The sequence below is a fragment of the Haematobia irritans genome, chromosome 2 (assembly GCF_050003625.1).
Source record: "Haematobia irritans isolate KBUSLIRL chromosome 2, ASM5000362v1, whole genome shotgun sequence".
NCBI classification, from domain to species: Eukaryota; Metazoa; Arthropoda; class Insecta; order Diptera; family Muscidae; genus Haematobia; species Haematobia irritans.
The window spans coordinates 21974705-21996308 of record NC_134398.1 but is presented as its reverse complement, the minus strand read 5'-3'; the positions used below and the strand labels follow the sequence as shown (position 1 = coordinate 21996308).

The window sequence follows — 21604 nt, the reverse complement described above, 5'->3', positions numbered from 1 at the left end:
AAAAGTTTTATTTCCATAGAAAAATTTGTCAAAACTTTATTTCTATAGAAAATTTTCTCAAAATGTTATTTCTATAGAAAATTTTCTCAAAAATAATATTTGTGTAGAAAATTTTGTGAAGATTTGATTTCTATAGAAAATTTTGTGTAAATTTTGTTTCTATAGGAAATTTTGTGCAAATTTTATTTCCATAGGAAATTTTGTCAAAGTTTTATTTCTATACAAAATTTTCTCAAAATTTCATTTCTATAGAAAATTTTCTCAAAATTTTATTTCTATAGAAAATTTGCTCAAAATTTTATTTCTATAGAAAAATTTGTGAAACAATCATTTCTATAGAAAATTATTTCTATATAATTGCTATAGAAAAATTATATCTATTTAATTTCTATAGAAAACTTTGTCAACATTTTATTTCTAAGCAAATTTTTGAAAATTAATTTTTATAGCAAATTTTGTCAAAATTTTACTTTTATAGAAAATTTTGGCAACATTTGTTTTCTATAGAAAGTTTTGTCAAAATTTCTATAGAAAAAATTTGTCTAAATTTCATTTCTATGGAAAATTTTTGTCAACATTTTATTTCTACAGAACATTTGCTCAACATTTTATTTTCTTAGGAACTTTGTCAACATTTTATTTTTTTAGATTTTTATCAAAATTTTATTTCTAAAGAAATTTTCTCAAAATTTTATTTCTATATAAAATTTTGGCAAAAATTTAATTATATAGTAAATCTTTTCAAAATTGTAATTCTATAGAAAATTTTGCCAAAATTTTATTTCTGTAGAAGAAAGTTTTATTAAAATTTTATTTCTATAGAAAATTTTGTAAAATTGTTTGTTTCTGTAGAAAATTTTGTCAAAATTTTATTGCTCTATACAATTTTGTCAACATTTTATGTCTATAAAAAAATATTGGCAAAATTTTATTTCTATAGAAAATTGTGTCAACATTTTATTTCTATAGAAAATTTTGTCAAAATTGTATTTCTATAGAAAATTGTGTCAACATTTTTTTTCTATCGAAAACTTTGTCAACATTTTATTTCTATAGAAAATTTTGTCAAAATTTGTTTTCTATAGAAATGCCCTTTCTATAGAAAAATTTGTCAAAATTTTATTTCCATAGCACACTTGTTCAACATTTGATTTTCTGAGAAACTTTTGTCAACATTTTATTTCTATAGAAAATTTTGTCAAAATTTTATTTCTATAGAAAATTTTATCAAAATTTTATTTCTATAGAAAATTTTGTCAAAATTTTATTTCTATAGAAAATTTTGTCAAAATTTTATAGAAAAATTTGTCAAAATTTTATTTCCATAGCACACTTGTTCAACATTTGATTTTCTGAGAAACTTTTGTCAACATTTTATTTCTATAGAAAATTTTGTCAAAATTTTATTTCTATAGAAAATTTTGTCAAAATTTTATTTCTATAGAAAATTTTGTCAAAATTTTATTTCTATAGAAAATTTTGTCAAAATTTGTTTTTTATAGAAATTTTTGTCAAAATTTTCTTTCTGTGGAAATATAAATTTGTCAAAATTTAATTTCTATAAAAAATTTTTTAAAAATTTTATTTCTATACAAAATTTTGTCAAAATTGTATTTCTATAGAAAATTTTGTCGACATTTTATTTCTATAGAAAACGTTGTCAAAATTTGCTTTTTATAGAAAATTTTGTCAAAATTTTATTTTCATAGAACATTTGCTCAACATTTGATTTTCTTAGAAACTTTTGTCAAAATTTTATTTCTATAGAAAACGTTATCAAAATTTTACTTTTATAGAAAATTTTGTCAAATTTTGTTTTCTATAGAAACGTTCTTTCTATAGAAAAATTTGTCAAAATTTTATATCAATAAAAAATTTTGTCAAAATTTTATTTCCATAGAACATTTGTTCAACATTTGATTTTCTTAGAAACTTTTGTCAAAATTTTATTTCTGTAGAAAATTTTGTCAGAATTTTATTTCTATAGAAAACTTTGTCAACATTTTATTTCTATAGAAAATTTTGTCAAATTTTTACTTTTGTAGAAAATTTTGTAAAAATTTATTTTCTATAGAAATTTTTTGTCAAATTTTTATTTCTATAGAACATTTTGTCAAAATTTTATTTCCATTGAAAATTTTGTCAAAATTTTATTTCTACAGAAATTTTTCCAAAAATTTATTTCTATAGAAAATTTTTCAAAATTTCACGAATTCTACCAATCTAGCAAACAATAAAAAATCTACAATTTTTGCTAGAATTCGACCAACTGTGGCAACTGGAGCTCCTGAAGGAGCAAATTTTATCCGATTTCATTCGATCATCTAACACTTGTCCTTAGAATTTAATGAACTAAACTCTTTGTCAGAGAAATACGTCGTCTATCTTTATGCTTATGGCTATTCTTTCTCAGTGTACTTTTTTTGACTATTTAACAACAACATGCATATTCAAACAAAACACCTACCAATGACACTTTTTTACAAATTTCTACATTGAATTAAAATACCGCATAAAACAAATTTTATACACTTTTAATAAGATTTGTGTTTAGGGTATTAATGGCTATTTAAAATCACTTATTTTAAGTTGTTTTGTTTTTTTCCTTTCATTTGCCTCCCCCGAATAAACAAAAATCAGTGACTTTGGAAAATGAAATTTTACGATCTTTTTTCTATGGAAAAATACATCAACAGAAAACAAAAGTGATTATTGCGTTTGCCTTTGTGCAGTCCATTAATTCCAGGGTCTTTAACAAATTCTCAATTTGTTCATCCATTTGTGGTGTGAAGATCGACGTCAATTGGCTGAGTGAGTGCTTGGATGGCCCACGCCTGGCGCTACATTGATAATCATGGTCTATTGATTTTATTACCTTTTTGGTGGTGGCCACTGCAGCAGGTAATGGTCGTTGATTTAATTCATTCCATGACATTTTTAGTGCTATGCTGTTGGTTTTTGTTTTTTAATACGAGGAAATATTACAAATCTATTTGATTTCATATGCCAAGACATTAGTCGACACAATATCCATCTATTTTTATATGCTAGAAAAAATATTTTACGACTTTTGATTTCTAATGGATTTTGCGGTTTTTAAATACTTTGGCTCCATATTATCGCTTATTTCTTGAAATGAAAAACACATAAATAATTTTATGAAATTCAAATCATTTTCTAAATAACACCATTAAAAATAAGTAAGCTAGTATCAGTCAGGTGGGCCGAATATATTAAAATGGGAGAGGAATCTTCTATTCGGTGCAAATATTACACTGAGAGGCCTTATTCCCAAAACAAACAAGCTAAGATTGTTTAATTAAAATCTCTTTATTTTAGTATTAGTAGTATAATAAAAAAATTTTTCTTTTCTATAGGAAATTTTGTCAAAATTTCATTTCTATAGGAAATTTTGTAAAAATTTCATTTTTATAGGAAATTTTGTCAAAATTTCATTTTTTTGAAACATTTTGTAAAAATTTTGTCAAAAATTTCATTTCTATAAGAATTTTGTCAAAATTTCATTTCTATAGGAAATTTTGTCCAAATTTCTTTTCTATATGAAATTTTGTCAAGATTTCATTTGTAAAGAAAATTTTGACAAAATTTCATTTCTATAGGAAATTTTGTCAAAATTTCATTTCTATAGGAAATTTTGTCAAAATTTCATTTCTATAGGAAATTTTGTCAAAAATTTCATTTCTATAAGAATTTTGTCAAAATTTCATTTCTATAGGATATTTTGTCAAAATTTCATTTATATAGGAAATTTTGTCAAAAATTCATTTCTATAGGAAATTTTGTCAAAATTTCATTTCTTTATAAAATTTTGTCAAAATTTCATTTCTTTATAAAATTTTGTCAAAATTTCATTTCTTTATAAAATTTTGTCAAAATTTCATTTCTATAGGAAATTTTGTCAAAATTTCATTTCTATCGGAAATTTTGTCAAATTTCATTTCTTTAGGAAATTTTGTCAAAATATCATTTCTTTAGGAAATTTTGTCAAAATATCATTTCTATAGGAAATTTTGTCAAAATTTCATTTCTATAGGAAATTTTGTCAAAATATCATTTCTATAGGAAATTTTGTCAAAATTTCATTTCTATAGGAAATTTTGTCAAAATTTCATTTCTATAGGAAATTTTGTCAAAATTTTATTTCTATAGGAAATTTTGTCCAAATTTCATTTCTATAGGAAATTTTGTGAAAATTTTATTTCTGTAGGAAATTTTGTCCAAATTTCATTTCTATAGGAAATTTTGTCCAAATTTCATTTCTATAGGAAATTTTGTCAAAATTTCATTTCTATAGGAAATTTTGTCAAAATTTCTTTTCTATAGGAAATTTTGTCAAAATTTCATTTCTATAGAAAATTTTGTCAAAATTTCATTTCTATAAGAAATTTTGTCAAAATTTCATTTCTATAGGAAATTTTGTTAAAATTTCATTTCTATAGGAAATTTTTTCAAAATTTCATTTCTATAGGAAATTTTGTCAAAATTTCATTTCTATAGGAAATTTTGTCAAAATTTCATTTCTATAGGAAATTTTGTCAAAATTTCATTTCGATAGGAAATTTTGTCAAAATTTCATTTTTTTGGAACATTTTGTAAAAATTTTGTCAAAAATTTCATTTCTATAAGAATTTTGTCAAAATTTCATTTCTGTAGGATATTTTGTCAAAATTTCAATTATATAGGAAATTTTGTCAAAATTTCATTTCTATAGGAAATTTTGTCAAAACTTCATTTCTATAGGATATTTTGTCAAAATTTCATTTCTATAGGAAATTTTGTCAAAATTTCATTTCTATAGGAAATTTTGTCAAAACTTCAATTCTATAGGATATTTTGTCAAAATTTCATTTCTATAGGAAATTTTGTCAAAATTTCATTTTTACAGGAAATATTGTCAAAATTTCATTTCGATAGGAAATTTTGCCAAAATTTCATTTCTATAGGAAATTTTGTTAAAATTTCATTTTTTTGGAACATTTTGTAAAAATTTTGTCAAAAATTTCATTTCTATAAGAATTTTGTCAAAAATTCATTTCTATAGGATATTTTGTCAAAATTTCATTTATATAGGAAATTTTGTCAAAACTTCATTTCTATATGATATTTTGTCAAAATTTCATTTCTATAGGAAATTTTGTCAAAATTTCATTTTTACAGGAAATTTTGTCAAAATTTCATTTTTACAGGAAATTTTGTCAAAATTTCATTTCTATAGGAAATTTTGCCAAAATTTCATTTCTATGGGAAATTTTGTCAAAATTTCATTTATCTAGAAAATTTTGTCAAAATTTCATTTCTATAGGATATTTGGTCAAAATTTCATTTTTATAGGAAATTTTGTCAAAATTTAATTTCTATAGGAAATTTTGTCAAATTTCATTTTTTTGGAACATTTTGTAAAAATTTTGTCAAAAATTTCATTTCTATAAGAATTTTGTCAAAATTTCATTTCTATAGGATATTTTGTCAAAATTTCATTTATATAGGAAATGTTGTCAAAATTTCATTTCTATAGGAAATTTTGTCAAAACTTCATTTCTATAGGATATTTTGTCAAAATTTCATTTCTATAGGAAATTTTGTCAAAATTTCATTGCTATAGGAAATTTTGTCGAAATTTCATTTCTATAGGAAATTTTGTCAAAATTTCATTTCTATAGGAAATTTTGTCATAATTTCATTTCTATAGAAAATTTTGTCAAAATTGCATTTCTCTAGGAAATTTTGTCAAAATTTCATTTCTATAGGAAATTTTGTCAAAATTTCATTTCTATAGGAAATTTTGTCAACATTTAATTTCTATAGGAAATTTTGTCAAAATTTCATTTCTATAGGAAATTTTGTCAAAATTTCATTGCTATAGGAAATTTTGTCGAAATTTCATTTCTATAGGAAATTTTGTCAAAATTTCATTTCTATAGGAAATTTTGTCAAAATTTCATTTCTATAGGATATTTTGTCATAATATCATTTCTATAGGAAATTTTATCAAAATTTCATTTCTATAGGAAATTTTGTCAAAATTTCATTTCTATAGGAAATTTTGTCAAAATTTTATTCCTATAAGAAATTTTGTGTAAATTTGATTTCAATAGGAAATTTTGTCATAATTTCATTTCTATAGGAAATTTTGTCAAACTTTCATTTCTATAGGATATTTTGTCATAATTTCATTTCTATAGAAAATTTTGTCAAAATTGCATTTCTCTAGGAAATTTTGTCAAAATTTAATTTCTATAGGAAATTTTGTCAAAATTTCATTGCTACAGAAAATTTTGTCAAAATTTCATTTCTATAGGAATTTTTGTCAAAATTTAATTTCTATAGAAAATTTTCTCAAAATTTTATTTCAATAGAAAGTTTTGTCAATATTTCACTTCTATAGAAAATTTTCTCAAAATTTTATTTCTATAGAAATTTTTATAGGATTTTTTTTTTAATTTAATTTATATAGAACTCATTGATAAAGGAGAAGTTCTACACTGAATAAAATAACATAAAATATGGGCCTGACTATACCTAACCTATCCTAACCTAACACAAATGGTATGATAAACCTCGTAGCATTTCTTTAAAAAACTGATTTGATAAAATACATTTGATTTTATAGATATTCAATATCTCAATAAAATCTATAACTATGCGGTTCACTTAAGATTCTCCTTTGTTGATAAAATAAAACCAGCACCGCAATAAAGATTTTAATATCTTCCACACAATTAGTTAAAACGAAATCAATTGGTCATATCAAATTTATCTATTTTATGATCACTTGTTCCATATTTCGATTTTCGTTTTTGATTATTTTGATTGCAACATTTTGATATTTTTTTTCCATAAATTTTAATGATCCCAATTAGCACCTTTTTTTACGCTTGGCCGATGGTAGAAAATTCCTGTTTGGTCATTGATCAATGATCCCTCGCACCACCCCACAAATTAAATTCAATATTTTTCTTCATAAATTAAATTTTTAGTTTTTTACTATCTCAAAAAAAATTGTTACCATTTTTGGGGCTTGTTGATCGGTTTATAAGACACCAGCAGCAGAAGCAGCTGCAGCGAATGGATAGACCATAGATTTTGTGGTTGTAAAACCAAAGTGTGAACTTCATTTATAGGCTTTAATTACAGAGTTTGGTTATGGTGACGATGTTTTTTATTTTAAATTTTTTCTTTACTTTTTGATCTCTTTTGTTATGGTTTAGTTTACTTTGCAATATTTTTTTAACAATTATTATAAATAGATTTTTGGTTTAAAATGGATTTTGATGAAAATTTTTTATTACAAAAAAATCTTTTATGATTGATCGATTTTGTAAAAAAAATGAATTGCATATAATTTCGATTTATACCGATTTTTACCATAAATAGCAAGAACATAATTGATATCTTCGAGTCGGATTAATAGCAGACAGTTGAAGTGCGGCAAGTGCTACGATAATGGGCCATATAACTAATTTTGGTCAATTGGTGTAAATTGCATGACCTTATTCGCCAGTATCAAAACATTGTTGCAACATTAATACGTTTCTAAACAACACAAGACAAAACAATTAAAATAAATTAAAATTAAAAAAACTAAAAACCCATTTTTAACCATTTTTAACCATTGTAACCACCAGGAATGAAAATGTCCGTTAAGTTTAAAAAACTAAACAAAACTCATTTACATATATCGATATGGTTAATTAAGAAAATATTGTTCATTAATTTAAAGACATAATTAAATTTCTGTAATTAACTAAAGGAAAAATTCCTATTTGGAAAAATTAGAATTAGAAATTACAAAAAGAAAGAAAACTCGATTTTAGAAAAAAACGACTTCTCCTAAGTCGATTAAACAAAATCAAATTTTGAATAAGAAGATAACTCGATAAGTCAACTTTTTCTAATTTTCAAAAAGTCGGATTTTCAAAAATTGAAAAATATCAAAATGCCAAAAATTAGATTTTTCCATATTTCAAAAAGACTGACTTTTCCAAAATTTCAAAAAAAATCTTAAATTTGAAAATTAAACTTTATCATATTTTAAAAGTGACAAACGGCAGAAAACTCAATTTTTTTAAATTTTGAAAAAGGCAAAAACTGAAACCGTCAATTTTCTTAAATTAAAAAATAATTACTTTTGCAATTTTGACAAAGTTAAAACCTTTTCGAAATTTTTAAAAAGTTAAAAATCCAAGAATCGGTTTTTCTAAAAAAAAAATAAAAACGATTTTTCCAAAACACACAACAAAAATTATTTTTTTTAGAAGTTTCCACATTTTTAAACTTTCCAAATTTTAAAATATCCGAAAACTTGAAAAACTAACTTTTTAAAATTTAAAAAAATAACAAGTATATACGGCTGGAAGTTCGGCCAGGCCGAATCTTATGTACCCTCCACCATGGATTGCGTAGAAACTTCTACTAAAGACGGTCATTCACAATTAAATTACTTTGGTTGCGGCCGATGGCCAGACATTTTAAAACTTCTTAACATTATCTTCTAAATTGTAAGTTAGTCCATGCGTAATATATAGTAGACAAAAGAAAGGTCGATTAAATACGTATATATTCAGTTCTTGGCCGATATATATAGGGAAGAAATAATTACGAACCGATATGAACTTTTTTGCGATAATTATACTTTTCTATAGAAATAAAATGTTGACAAAATTTTCTACATAAATAAAATTTCGTATAGAAATTATATCTTGAGTTATATTTTGATATTTGAGAGATAAAATGTTGACAAAGTTTTCTATAGAAATAAAATTGTGACAAAATTTTTAATAGAAATAAAATTTTGACAAAATTTTCTACAGAAATAAAATTTTGACAAAATTTTGTATAGAAATTATATTTCGAATTATATATTGATATTTGGAATATAAAATTTCGACAAAATTTTCACTGACAATAAAATTTTGGTAGATTATTTTTGGCTCGAGTGGCAATCGTGATTTTTCTGTGATTGGGGATCGGTTTATTTGGGGGCTATATATAATACTGATCGATACGGACCAATTTCGGCATGGTTGTTATCGGCCATACATTAGCGAATGGTACCAAATTTCAAACGGATCGGATGAATTTTGCTTCTTCAAGAGGCTCCGGAGGTCAAGTCTGAGAATCGGTTTATATGGGGGCTATATATAATTATGAACCGATATGGACCACTTTTTGCATGGTTATTATATACCATATACCAACACCATGTACCAAATTTCAGCCGGATCGGATGATATTCGCTTCTCTTTGAGGCTCCGCAAGCCAAATCCGGAGGTCGGTTTATATGAGGACTATATATAATTATGAACCGATATGGACCAATTCTGGCATGGTTGTTAAAGATCGGATGAAATTTGCTTCTGTTTGAGGCTCCCCAAGCCAAATCAGCGGATCGGTTAAATGGGGGGCTATATATAATTATGGACCGATGTGGACCACTTATTGCATGGTTGTTAGAGACCATATACTAGAGGTGTGCACGTGAGTAATATTTTATTCACGCTCACGCACACTCACGACGGAAAAATCTTACTCACGCACACTCACGCACGATATTGTTTGGTAGGACTTACGCTCACGCACACTCACGAAAAGAAAATTTGTACTCACGCACACTCACGCCTGAAAATGTCGTGACTCACGAAAAATACCGTGACTCACGAAAAATGTCGTGACTCACGAACAATTTTTTGAGTAATTTACCATAGCGAGGCGTCTGAAAACATGAGCATTATTAAAATCGAGAGCGTTATTACACTCTTAACATCCCAGGTGTCCCTAAAATTTTAAATGAATTTAACTCTTAAGCGTTTTATATTGGTGAGCAGGATTATTTTCGTGAGCGTACATCTTTACTCACGCACACTCACGAAGATAATATTTTCGTGACTCACGCTCACGCACGTCATTTTGGTTTGTTAATCACGCTCACGCACACTCACGCCGCTGCCATGAGCGTGACTCACGCGTGAGTCATTTTCGTGAGTCACGACATTTTCGTGTCACGTGCACACCTCTACCATATACCAACACCACGTACCAAATTTTAACCAGATGGGATGAAATTTGCTTCTCTTAGAGGCTCCGCAAGCCAATTCTGGGGATCGGTTAAATGGGGGGCTATATAATTATGGACCGTTGTAGACCACTTTTTGCATGGTTGTTAGAGACCATATACCAACATCATGTACCAAATTTCAGCCGGATCGGATAAAATTTTCTTCTCTTCGAGGCTCCGCAAGCCAAATCTGGGGATCGGTTTATATGGGGGCTATATATAATTATGGACCTATATAGACCAATTTTAGCGTGAATATTATATACCCTATACAAACACCACGTACCAAATTTTAACCGGATGGGATGAAATTTGCTTCTCCTAGAGCCTCCGCAAGCCAAATCTGGGGATCGGTGAAATGGGCGGCTATACATAATTATGGACCGATGTAGACCACTTTTTGCATGGTTGTTAGAGACCATATACCAACATCATGTACCAAATTTTAACCGGATGGGATGAAATTTGCTTCTCCTAGAGCCTCCGCAAGCCAAATCTGGGGATCGGTGAAATGGGAGGCTATACATAATTATGGACCGATGTAGACCACTTTTTGCATGGTTGTTAGAGACCATATACCAACATCATGTACCAAATTTCAGTCGGATCAGGATGAAATTTTCTTCCCTTTGAGGCTCCGCAAGCCAAATCTGGGGATCGGTTTATATGGGGGCTATATATAATTATTGACCGATGTGGACCAATATTAGTGTGAATATTAGATACCATATACAAACACCACGTACCAAATTTCAACCGGATCGGATGAAATTTGCTTCTTCTAGAGCCTCCGCAAGCCAAATCTGGGCAATCGTTTATATGGGGGCTATACGTAAAAGTGGACCGATATGGCCCATTTGCAATACCATCCGACCTACATCAATAACTACTGCTTGTGCCAAGTTTCAAGTCGATAGCTTGTTTCGTTCCGAAGTTAGCGTAATTTCCACAGACGGACGGACGGAAGACATGCTTAGATCGACTCAGAATTTCACCACGACCCAAAATATATATACTTTATGGGGTCTTAGAACAATATTTCGATGTGTTACAAACGGAATGACAAGGTTAATATACCCCCCATCCTATGGTGGAGGGTATAAAAATGTCGAAAAGTTGACTTTTCTAAATCTTAAAAATTCGAAAATCGTCTTTTCAAAAATTTTAATTTTTCAAAACTTAAGACTAATTTTGAGAAGTTTTGATACATTCAAAAATGTCACCAACATTACTGATAGGTCACCAACATTACCGTTGAAAAACTTTTCGGTAATTGGTGAAACTTCAAACTAAAAATGAATCAAAAAATCTACGTTTTTACAATTGCAATTTTGAAAAAGTCAACTAATAGAAAAGTCAACATTTCCAAATTTTCAAAAAGTCGAAAGCTTAAAAATTTTCAAAAAGTTAAAAACTTAACAATTTGACTTTTTCTCATTTTAAAAGTGCGAAAATGTCGGAAATTCCACTTTCCAAATTTAGAAATATTCGAAAAAAAAAGAAAAGCCAATTTTTTAAAATTAAAAAAAAAAATAAATTTTCCAATGTTGAAAAAGTCAAAAACTCGAATAGTCGAATTTTCTCTAAAAATGTCGAAAACTGGACTTTTCTTAAATTTTGAAAGCCCACAAAGGTCCAGAAACCAATATTCTAATTTAATTTTGGAAAATATAAACAAACGAAAAGTCAACTTTTTTACAAACATCTAAAGTTCAAAATGTTGACTTTTCCAAATTATGAACAAGTGGAAACCCAAACAACGGAAACCAAATAATCGAAAAGTCAAGTTTTTTACAAACATCTAACATAAATATCAAAATGTTGACTTTTCCAAATTTTTAACAAGTGGAATACCAAAAAAATCGTCTTTTCCAAATTTTGAAAAAAAAAAAAATACTTGGAAAGCCATTTTTTCAACTTCATAATAGGACGAGTTTTCCAAATTTCAAAAGGTCAAAAAGTCGTTTTTCCCACATTTCCCAAAAATTGTGGAAAGGCTGGAAACTTTGACAAGTGGAAACCCAATAAGTCGACTATCCAAATTTTGAAAAGATCAAATACTCGAAAAGCCAATTTTTTCAAATTTTTTATTGGTCGAACTTCGAAAGGTCGAAAAGTAATTTTTTGAAAAAGTCAAAAATTTGTAAGACCAATTTTCCCAAATCCTAAAATTTTGTGAAAGTTGAAAATTTAATTTTTTCAAACTCTAAAAACATCGAAATTTCGAATTTTTCGAAGTTTAGTTTAGGATATGTATAGTGGCTGCCCGATATTTTATTTTGATACCACAGTAAACTTCTCCCTTATCACTGAGTGCCACCCGATCAAGGCCGTATTCAGGGGGGGGGGGGATGAGGGGGATCAAACCCCCCCGAAATGAATGAATATTTTTATATAAATAAATATATATTTTTAGCTGCATAGAAAAATCTTATCGAAGATGTTGAAGAAAAGCTGGAGGTTTTATTTTGAAAAACGCTTACCTATAAAACTTGCACAAATCATAGAATACTAGTTGAAAAGCCCGTCAAACGACGGTAAAAAAAATTTGTTTTTGTTCTCGCACCACAAATTTCATTTTTGGAAAATGTCTTTCTGCTTTTTATGTGTGTTTGTGGTTCTTTTTGTGAACATGACTCGCTTCCCGCTTGTTCGGCAAATAGCTATTGTCGAATTTTCCCTACCTATATAAGCACTCCCAATGTTCAGGAGGTTATTATGGTATAGAATAATGAGTTCAAAAAGTACTAAAGACCCGTTTTCTGTATGTATATAATGTACCCTTCCATTACATCCAATTCAGCACCATAAAGTAATCTGTTAAATAATCGATAGATTATATTGGGCATTACCAGTTGAGCATGAAATCGATAAGAAAGACGCTGTCTCTCTCACAGAAAATAAATGAGAGAGAAATTCAAAAATATAATCCAGGGACCATTTAATTTTGGTATCTAAAAGTAATGTACAAAATAGTGTCTCTAGCAAAACTAAACAAAAACACACACACTTATGATCGGAATAGAGTTTCGGTGGTTACGCGTAATGCATAAAAAGATATGATATAATCGTAAGGTGAAGTTTGGTTTACTGAACAAAAATAAGCAAAGTCCCGCTAGAAGACGTCACAAAAATTCCACTTCTCATAATTTGTTTAGTTGTTCTCTGGGTTGCAAATGGTTTGGTCGGACACGGAGTTCTCATAGGGTAATCAAAACGAAAGAAAAATGTAAGTAAAAAATTAGTAATAATTCTATTATATAGCAACTATATTTATTTCATATTTATATTCAAATTTCAGGTGCAGTTTATTTACTTTCTAGCAGGATTGGACCTCCATAACAACACATACGCCTAACAATGCAGCGACAAAAGAAGTGCCAATTTGAAAGTAAATGCGTCTTACCACGAATATTAAAATAATTCCTTGTTGTTTGTATAGTCATAACTTAATTATTTTACTTATAAACTAAATAACATATTTAGTTAAAGTCCAAATATAAATTTGGCTTAATAAAAAATTATAAAAATCATTCTAGCACAATTAGTGCTTATTTAGCTAGCATTTTTTCACTATCCTTTTCAGTGGGTAGAGAAGTGTGTACAAATTATGTGTGAATTTTCAGCTACCAAATTGGTGGTTATCGATAATGCAGAGAATAGTCTATTGGTTATATTCAGCGACATGTTCACGTTAAACTCTCCGCTAAAACACATGGGGTGTAATGCGGAGCGTAAGTAGGGGTGTTTATAAATTAGTAGCTATATAGTTAGGTATTCGCTGCTTCCCAGAACAAGCGGGTTTGTTTGGCCATAGCAACAACAACGAAACAGCCAAACACACATGTGTAAATGAAATGGCGTAAAACCTGCGAAAAGAACCTGCCTAATTCAGCGATGGAAGCACTTGGAGAGTGCAATAAAGTGATATTTCCAAACGTGCATATTCTTTTAAAAATTTTGGTCACTTTGCCAGTTACTCAGGGATGGAAAATACAATTTTTAAGAAAGTACAAAAAAGGTATTTTTTGGGCGGAAAGGTACTTTTTACTAAATTTCAACAAAAATTTCACTGGAAGATTATTGTCACGAAACTAAATTTTAAAGAAAATAAAATTTTTACAAAATTTTCTATATAAATAAAATTTTGCAAAAATTTTCTAAGAAATAAAATTTTGCAAAAAAAATGTTGCAAAATTTTTTTAATAGAAATAAAATTTTTCAAAAATTTCCTATAGAAATAACATTTTTACAAAATTTTCAATTTTGACAAAATTTTCTATAAAAATAAAATTTTGCAAAAATTCTATATAGAAATAAAAATCGATAATATTGAATCGCATTCTTTTTTCGACTAAAACATTCTTGAAGTTCAATAAAATCCTGTTTTTGACTATGTCTTTTACAAAATCAAGATTTTCTTCCCACAGAACATATCTGTTTTTCTTTTGTAAAAGAATATTAGCAAATAAGGTTGATAAAGACTTTCTCAAAATATTAAAATATTTTGTCAAAGCTATTGTACCATAAATCTGATATCGACTCAAAAATGTCTATCATTCAAAAATGTCTACACAAAAGGTACTAAATCCCACTAAGCATTGAAATTTTAGCTTTTGGATCGGATATCATTTGATAAAATACGAAAAAAAAAGTTAAATCTTTTCATTACTTGTTCGTCGTTAAATTCAACGCTTCTTCGCAGATTTTGCACCACAGTGGAAACTCGTAAATAGGTTTTCAAATTCTGGGGGGTGGGGGTCTAAAATTTTTCTGCGGGGTCTAAGTCCCCACCCCACAGTCGTTCCTACGCCTATGGCCTAGATCTTAAGCTAGATACACTAAAAAAAAATTATTTGGATCCAAAGATTTTGAACTTCCCCTAAGGATTTTGTTATTGATTCCGCGCCAAAGATGCTGCTTCTTTAAAATAAAGACATTTTTAGTGACCTATCTGGCTTTAAATCTACGATCAATAACATTAAAATTAGGATAAATATTTTATTTATCAAATTTTCATTCTCTTCGAGGTATACATGTACAAACAGATGCCAATTTAATAATAAAAATTATACCGGATACTTCGAAGTAAAAAAAATATGATTTTAATTAAAGGAAAAAAAAACTTTCAACCAAAGATTCAAAAGATAAGGACGATTACTTTAAATCAAAAATGTTTTTCTTTACTTTAAAGAAGTTTTGCCTTGGCTCAAATTTCCAAAATTTGTGTCCTACATATAACACTTTTTGTTAAAGTCATGATAGTACACTTTATTTTAATTAAAATTTCATTACATTAAAGAAATTAGTCTTTAATATTGTGGAAATTTCGTTAATATTTTAAAATTTAGGTTGCGTGGTCTTTAATATCACGTACATATATTTTTCAGTTTAGCTCCGTAAAAACATGCCTTATTTTAAAGAAGCCTTATCTTTGGCTCGGAATCAAAAACAAAATCATTGAAGGAATATCCATCTTCATATCCAAGTCAACTTTTCTTAATCCAAAGATTCAATATTAATTTAAATCTTATTTTTTATTTTTTCTAAATCTACGGTACTGACCGGGTTGAAAAAGTATTGAAAAAAGTACTATAGTACTGCATTTTCCATCCCTGCAGTTACTACGTGCTCATCCGAACGTTCATTTTCAACAATGATGAGATTAAAGACGTATCTTAGAAATTCGACTAGCGAGAGTATACTCAATGGATTGGCATTAATGTCGGTTCATCGCCGAATAAATGTGCCGACTGAAGAAGTCATTGATTTATTTGCTGCCCAAAAAGCCCGTCGGCTCAATTTAATATTATAAAAATATTGTATACATACCTATGCATAAATAAAATTTTCTACATTATATGAATATTTTTTTTTTTAAGTTGAACCCCCCCCCCGAATTAAAATCCTGGCTACGGCCTTGCACCCGATTCCATGTTTAACTCAATGACAGGGGATCTCCGAATCGCAACGGAGTTACAAAATGTGGTGAAACATCTAAGAGAAGTTTTGGAACACTCAGCATTACTGAGAGGAAAAATTTCACATTTCCAAATTTTGAAAAACCGAAGGTTCTAAAAGTCAACTTTTGATTCTTTTAAAATCCCTACTTTATACGTTTTTTATAAGTTTTATTCTAAATTTTTATAATATAAGCAGAATTCTCGGAAATTGCCAAAACGTACAATTTTTCAATTTTTTTTTCGTTTTCGAATAATATTTCCATTAAGTCATAAACTCGATTTTTCAACATTTTTTAAGAAGTCGAATAGTTTAAATATTTGTTATGCTTTTTATACAGATTTTTTGTTTTATAAATTTTATTGTAAACCAATTTTTAAAATATTTATATTTATAAAATATTTATAAAATATTTTAATAATAAATATCACAAAATATTTTTGGAATGATCATATACAAAACAAGACAAATTATAATATTATATAATATAAATAATAATATAAAAAAAATTAAAAAGTCGTACACTCGATTTTTCAACATTTTTTAAGAATTCGAATGGTTGAAATATTTTTTTATGATTTTTTATACATGTTTTTTTCCTTTACCAACATATTTTTAAAATATCTATATATTAATAAAATATTTTAGAATTATTTAACAATAAATATCACAAAATATTTTTGGAATATGTCATATGCAAAAAAACGACAAAATATAATATGATACAAAAAAAGCGTCCCCAAAAAAGTTGTAAATATGTTCTTTTTGGATCCGGAAGTGGTGCAAAATTGGCGCAGAAACGATGAATTTAACACGGGCTTGCCATAGGACGGATGTCCACCATTTTAAATGCCGTTGCACTGAATTTGCAATACTTGTTAAGGTGTGATCCGAATTTAGTGTTTTGGATGTAAATTAAAAAAATTTCAATAATTTGCCAATTAAATAATTTTTTATAAATTTTTATGATTTTTAAAGCATTGTACCGCTTGTCCGAAACGTTTGACATCAAATGTTTTCAAAAAGTGGTATTTTTTAAGAATGGATTTTGCATTTTTTTTTTTTCGAAGAAATCTTAATAATTTGTACCATTTTATTAATCCTTATTCTGTTTTAAACCAATTTGAAACAGAAAAAGTTAAAATTTCCTTTGAAAAATATGAAAAAAGTGAGTTACAAAAAATTGAATTAAACACTGAAAAAATATTTACGTGATATTAAAGATTACGCAAATTAAATTTAAGGATGCGAAATTTTCAAAATATTAAGGACAAATTTCTTTAAAATAATGAAATTTTAATTAAAATAAAGTTTATAATCTTTGTTTCAAAAATTTTTTTCATTAAATTTAGGACACACATTTTGTAAATTTGCGTCCCTCCCTTAAAGTCGCATGTCTTTGTACTAAGGCTAATTTTCCCTAAAGTAAAGAAACACATTTTTCATTTAAAAAAATTGTCATTAAATTAACTGAAATATTACAACTTTAGATTTAAGATAAAAACGCTTCAAATATAGGCTAAGACTTATTTTGAGGATTTAGCATCTTTTGTTTAAAGTTTTTATTGGAATTAGGAAAAGTTTGTTTAATTTGAAATATCCGTTATAATTTGGATTTTTAAACGGACATTTGGACATACCTTTATTAATAAACCGCGAAAAGAGAATGAAAATTTGATAAATGAGATCTGTATCCTAATTTTAATTTTATTGGTCCTAGATTTAAAGCCAGATATGTCGCTAAAAATTTATTTACTTTAAAGAAGCCTCATCTTTGGCTCGGAATCAATACCAAAATCCTTAAGGGAAGGTCAAAATCTTTGGATCCAAGTAAACTATTTTTGAGTGAAAGAGCTTCCTGAGTAGTCAAAATAAAGAACATCTTTGGGAGAACATTTTTTGAAGTGCTTTTAAAGTTGTGCCTTTAGAAGCACTTCCATTTTTTTGCTGGATCGTAAAATCGACTTTTCCAAATTTTTTAAGATGTCGAATGGTTGAAGTAGGTTTTATGATTTTTTATACATATTTTTTATTTTATAAATTTTATCTTAAACCTATTTTTTTAAATATATTTATTTATAAAATATTTTAGAATTATTTAACAAAAAAAATCACAAAATGTTTTGGGATGTGTCATATACAAAAAAAGGCAAAATATAATATAAAAATTTTTTTATATTTTGCTTTTTAAATTTTACTATACATATTTTTAAAATATATATATTTATAAAATATTTGAGAATTATTTTATAATAAATATCCCAAATTATTTTTGGAATGTGTCGTATACAAAAAAAGACAAAACTTAATATTAAACAAAATATATAAAAACGTTTTTAAATTTTTTTAAGAAGTCTAACCATTCGAAATATTTTTTATGATTTTTTATACCTATTTTTTGTTTTATTCTAAACATATTTTTAAAATAATAATATTTATCAAATATTTTAGAATTATTTAACAATAAATATCACATAATATTTGTGGAATATGTCATATACAAAAAAAAATAAAATTTAATATAAACAAAAATTATAAAAACGTTTTTAAATTTTTTTTTTAAGAAGCCTAACCATTCGAAATATTTTTTATGATTTTTTATACATATTTTTTGTTTTATTCTAAACATATTGTATGTATATTTAGAAAATATTTTAGAATTATTTAACAATAAATATCACAAAATATCTTTGGTATGTGTCATAACCAAAAAAAAAAAATCACCAAAATATGTGAAATTTCTTTACTTTTACGCATAATTGGCAATTAATTGCAATTTGAACAATTTGACAAATGTTAAGTGAAATAGGGTCACTATGCCATTATTGTTGTTCGAAGCAAGCAATTTGTCATTGTGTTGTCAATTCAAACAATGATATCAAAGGAATTCCATAGAGATGTCATGAAACCGATCACAAATAAAAAATAAAAAACAACGACGCCACTTATAGACAAAACTATGTAAATTAGATCAAATGGAAATATGGAAAATAATGTAAACTCAATTAGACACCCCTTCATGATAAGATTATGCCATAGGCCAAAAGCAATAGTTCCGCAAATAATTTGCCATAAAAAAAAAAAAAACTAAACACAAATCGGATAAACAACAAATGACATAAATCAATTTAATTAAAACAAAATGGAAAAAAATCAAAATGAGGTTCCATACTTTGTGCAATGGCCAAGTTTTAAAGGCCAATGAACGCTTAAACAATTGGCGTTGAATGATAATTTGTACTTACACGATAGTTGCAAAAACGCACTTCAAAATTAGCAATGATAAAAAAATTACAATAAATTTTATATTAAAAAAAATATAAACGATTTGAATTTAAAAAAGTAACGACAAATTAACCAACACCACAAAAAAAATTGGCTCTCCCTTCTAGTAACACTGGGTGGCACAAATTTGGTCACTATACGAAGGCTTCGTTTGTTTTTTTTATTTTATTTTTTTTTTTTTGGTCTCTGCCACTCAACACCAGTTGCTGTTGTCTTGTCTAGGGTTTTCTTTGTTTTTTTTTTCACATCAAATAGGGCTTTTATTCACTGATGACTGTGTTTATTTTGTTATTTTTTTTTTTTTTTGTAATTTTATTGATTCGATAAACCGAAAACCACAACACGTCTTGTGGCTGACAACTTTCGAACAATATTGATTTTTGAAAATTTAGAATATTTCACTTAAACTTTGCGCGCTCTTATTGCTTCTGCTGCCGCCACTAGCAAAACCTCAGAAAACTATTCATCGCGCTTACTCGGTCAGCAGCTTTTTGAAAACAGACCGTGATCATGTGTGTTAGCTCTAGCTAGCAGTGCGTACTTTTATTGTAATGTGAGAAATATGGATATGCATATGGTCGGCCGATTGAGCGAATGCTCCGGAGGTAGAAAAAAAAAAACTATCTTATAATCGAACGCTAGCCGCAACGCATTCGCACAATATGACATTGCACAGTGGTTTGAAATCAATGATAAAGCTAATAATAAGTCAAAATAAAGTCAAAAGTTCGCAATGGTATGCATATAAAAACAGACACTGAACCATATGTAAATTTCCTGAGTCCAGAAAACGGAATTTCCATCATCAGTTATTCCTTTTAGATGATTTTGACATATACAAATTGGTCTGATATGATCAAATTTCATTCCAACTCGCATTATAATTAATGACCTTTTCAAGCGGATATATGTGCTGCCTAAAAATATGCAACGAATTCTATCAAAAGAATGCAATAGGGATGGAAAATGCAGTACTATAGTACTTTTTTCAATACTTTTTCACCCCGGTCAGTACCGCAGTACCCGCGCGAATGATTTAGTACCTTTTGTGTAGACATTTTTGAGTCGATATCAGATTTATGGTACAATAGCTTTGACAAAATATTTTAATATTTTGAGAAAGTCTTTACCAACCTTATTTGCTAATAGTCTTTTACAAATATGGCAAAACAGACATGTTCATGTGGGAAGAAAATCTCGATTTTGTAAAAGACATAGTCAAAAACAGGATTTTATTGAACTTCAAGAATGTTTTAGTCGAAAAAAGAATGCGATTCTATATTATCGATTTTTTATTTCGGTAGAAAATGTTGTCAAAATTTTATTTCTATATAGAATTTTTGCAAAATTTTATTTTTATAGAAAATTTTGTCAAATTTTATTTCAATTGAAAATTTTGTACAAATTTTATTTCTATAGGAAATTTTTGCAAAATTTTATTTCTATAGAAAAAATGTTGCAACATTTTTTTTTCTACAGATTTTTTTTTTTTTGCAAAATTTTATTTCTATAGAAAATTTTTGCAAAATTTTATTTATATAGAAAATTTTGTCAAAATTTTATTTTCTTTAAAATTTAGTCTCTTGACAATAATTTTCCAGTGAAATTTTTTTTGAAATTTAGTAAAAAGTACCTTTCCGCTCAAAAAATACCTTTTTTGTACTTTCTTAAAAATTGTATTTTCCATCCCTGGTATGCAACCCAAGCTCAGTGTTGCCAGTATTTTTCCGAATCTTCTCCCCAAATTATATCGCTTTCGTCCCCAAAAATCCCCAATTCAAATCAAAATAATATCGGTAATAATTAAAACAAGTATATACGGCCGTAAGTTCGGCCAGGCCGAAGCTTATGTACCCTCCACCGTGGATTGCGTACCGTCTTCTAAATTTTATGTAAGTCCATACGTGGTATATATTAAATCATTATGAACCGATGTGGACCAATTTTTGCATGGTTGTTAGAGACCATATACCAACATCATGTACCAAATTTCAGGCGGATCGGATGAAATTTGCTTCTATGTGCGGCTCCGCAATCCAAATCTGGGGATCGGTTTATATGGGGGCTATATATAATTATGGACCGATGTGAACCAATTTTTGCATGGTTTTTAGAGACCATATACCAACACCATGTACCAAATTTCAGTAAGATCGGATGAAATTTGCTTCTCTGTGCGGCTCCGCAAGCCAAATCTGAGGGTCCCTTTATATGGGGGCTACACGTAAAAGTGGTCCGATATGGCCCATTTGCAAGACCATCCGACTTACATCAATAACAACT

The 21604-nt window shown here is 27.4% G+C and overlaps 1 protein-coding gene across 2 annotated transcripts in view; it reads right to left on the bottom strand.

Moving 5' to 3' along the window:
• The window catches only part of loh (thrombospondin type 1 domain containing lonely heart), a 270439-nt gene that overhangs the window by 50648 nt on the left and 198187 nt on the right, over positions 1-21604 (bottom strand). The window contains exon 1 of one of the 2 annotated variants that reach the window (XM_075293525.1): positions 19282-19817. The exons of the other annotated variant lie outside the window; for it this stretch is intronic. The gene's annotated coding sequence lies outside the window, so the exon portion shown is untranslated. Of the gene's footprint in view, positions 1-19281; positions 19818-21604 lie in introns of those variants that run through there. 2 annotated transcript variants of the gene reach the window in all.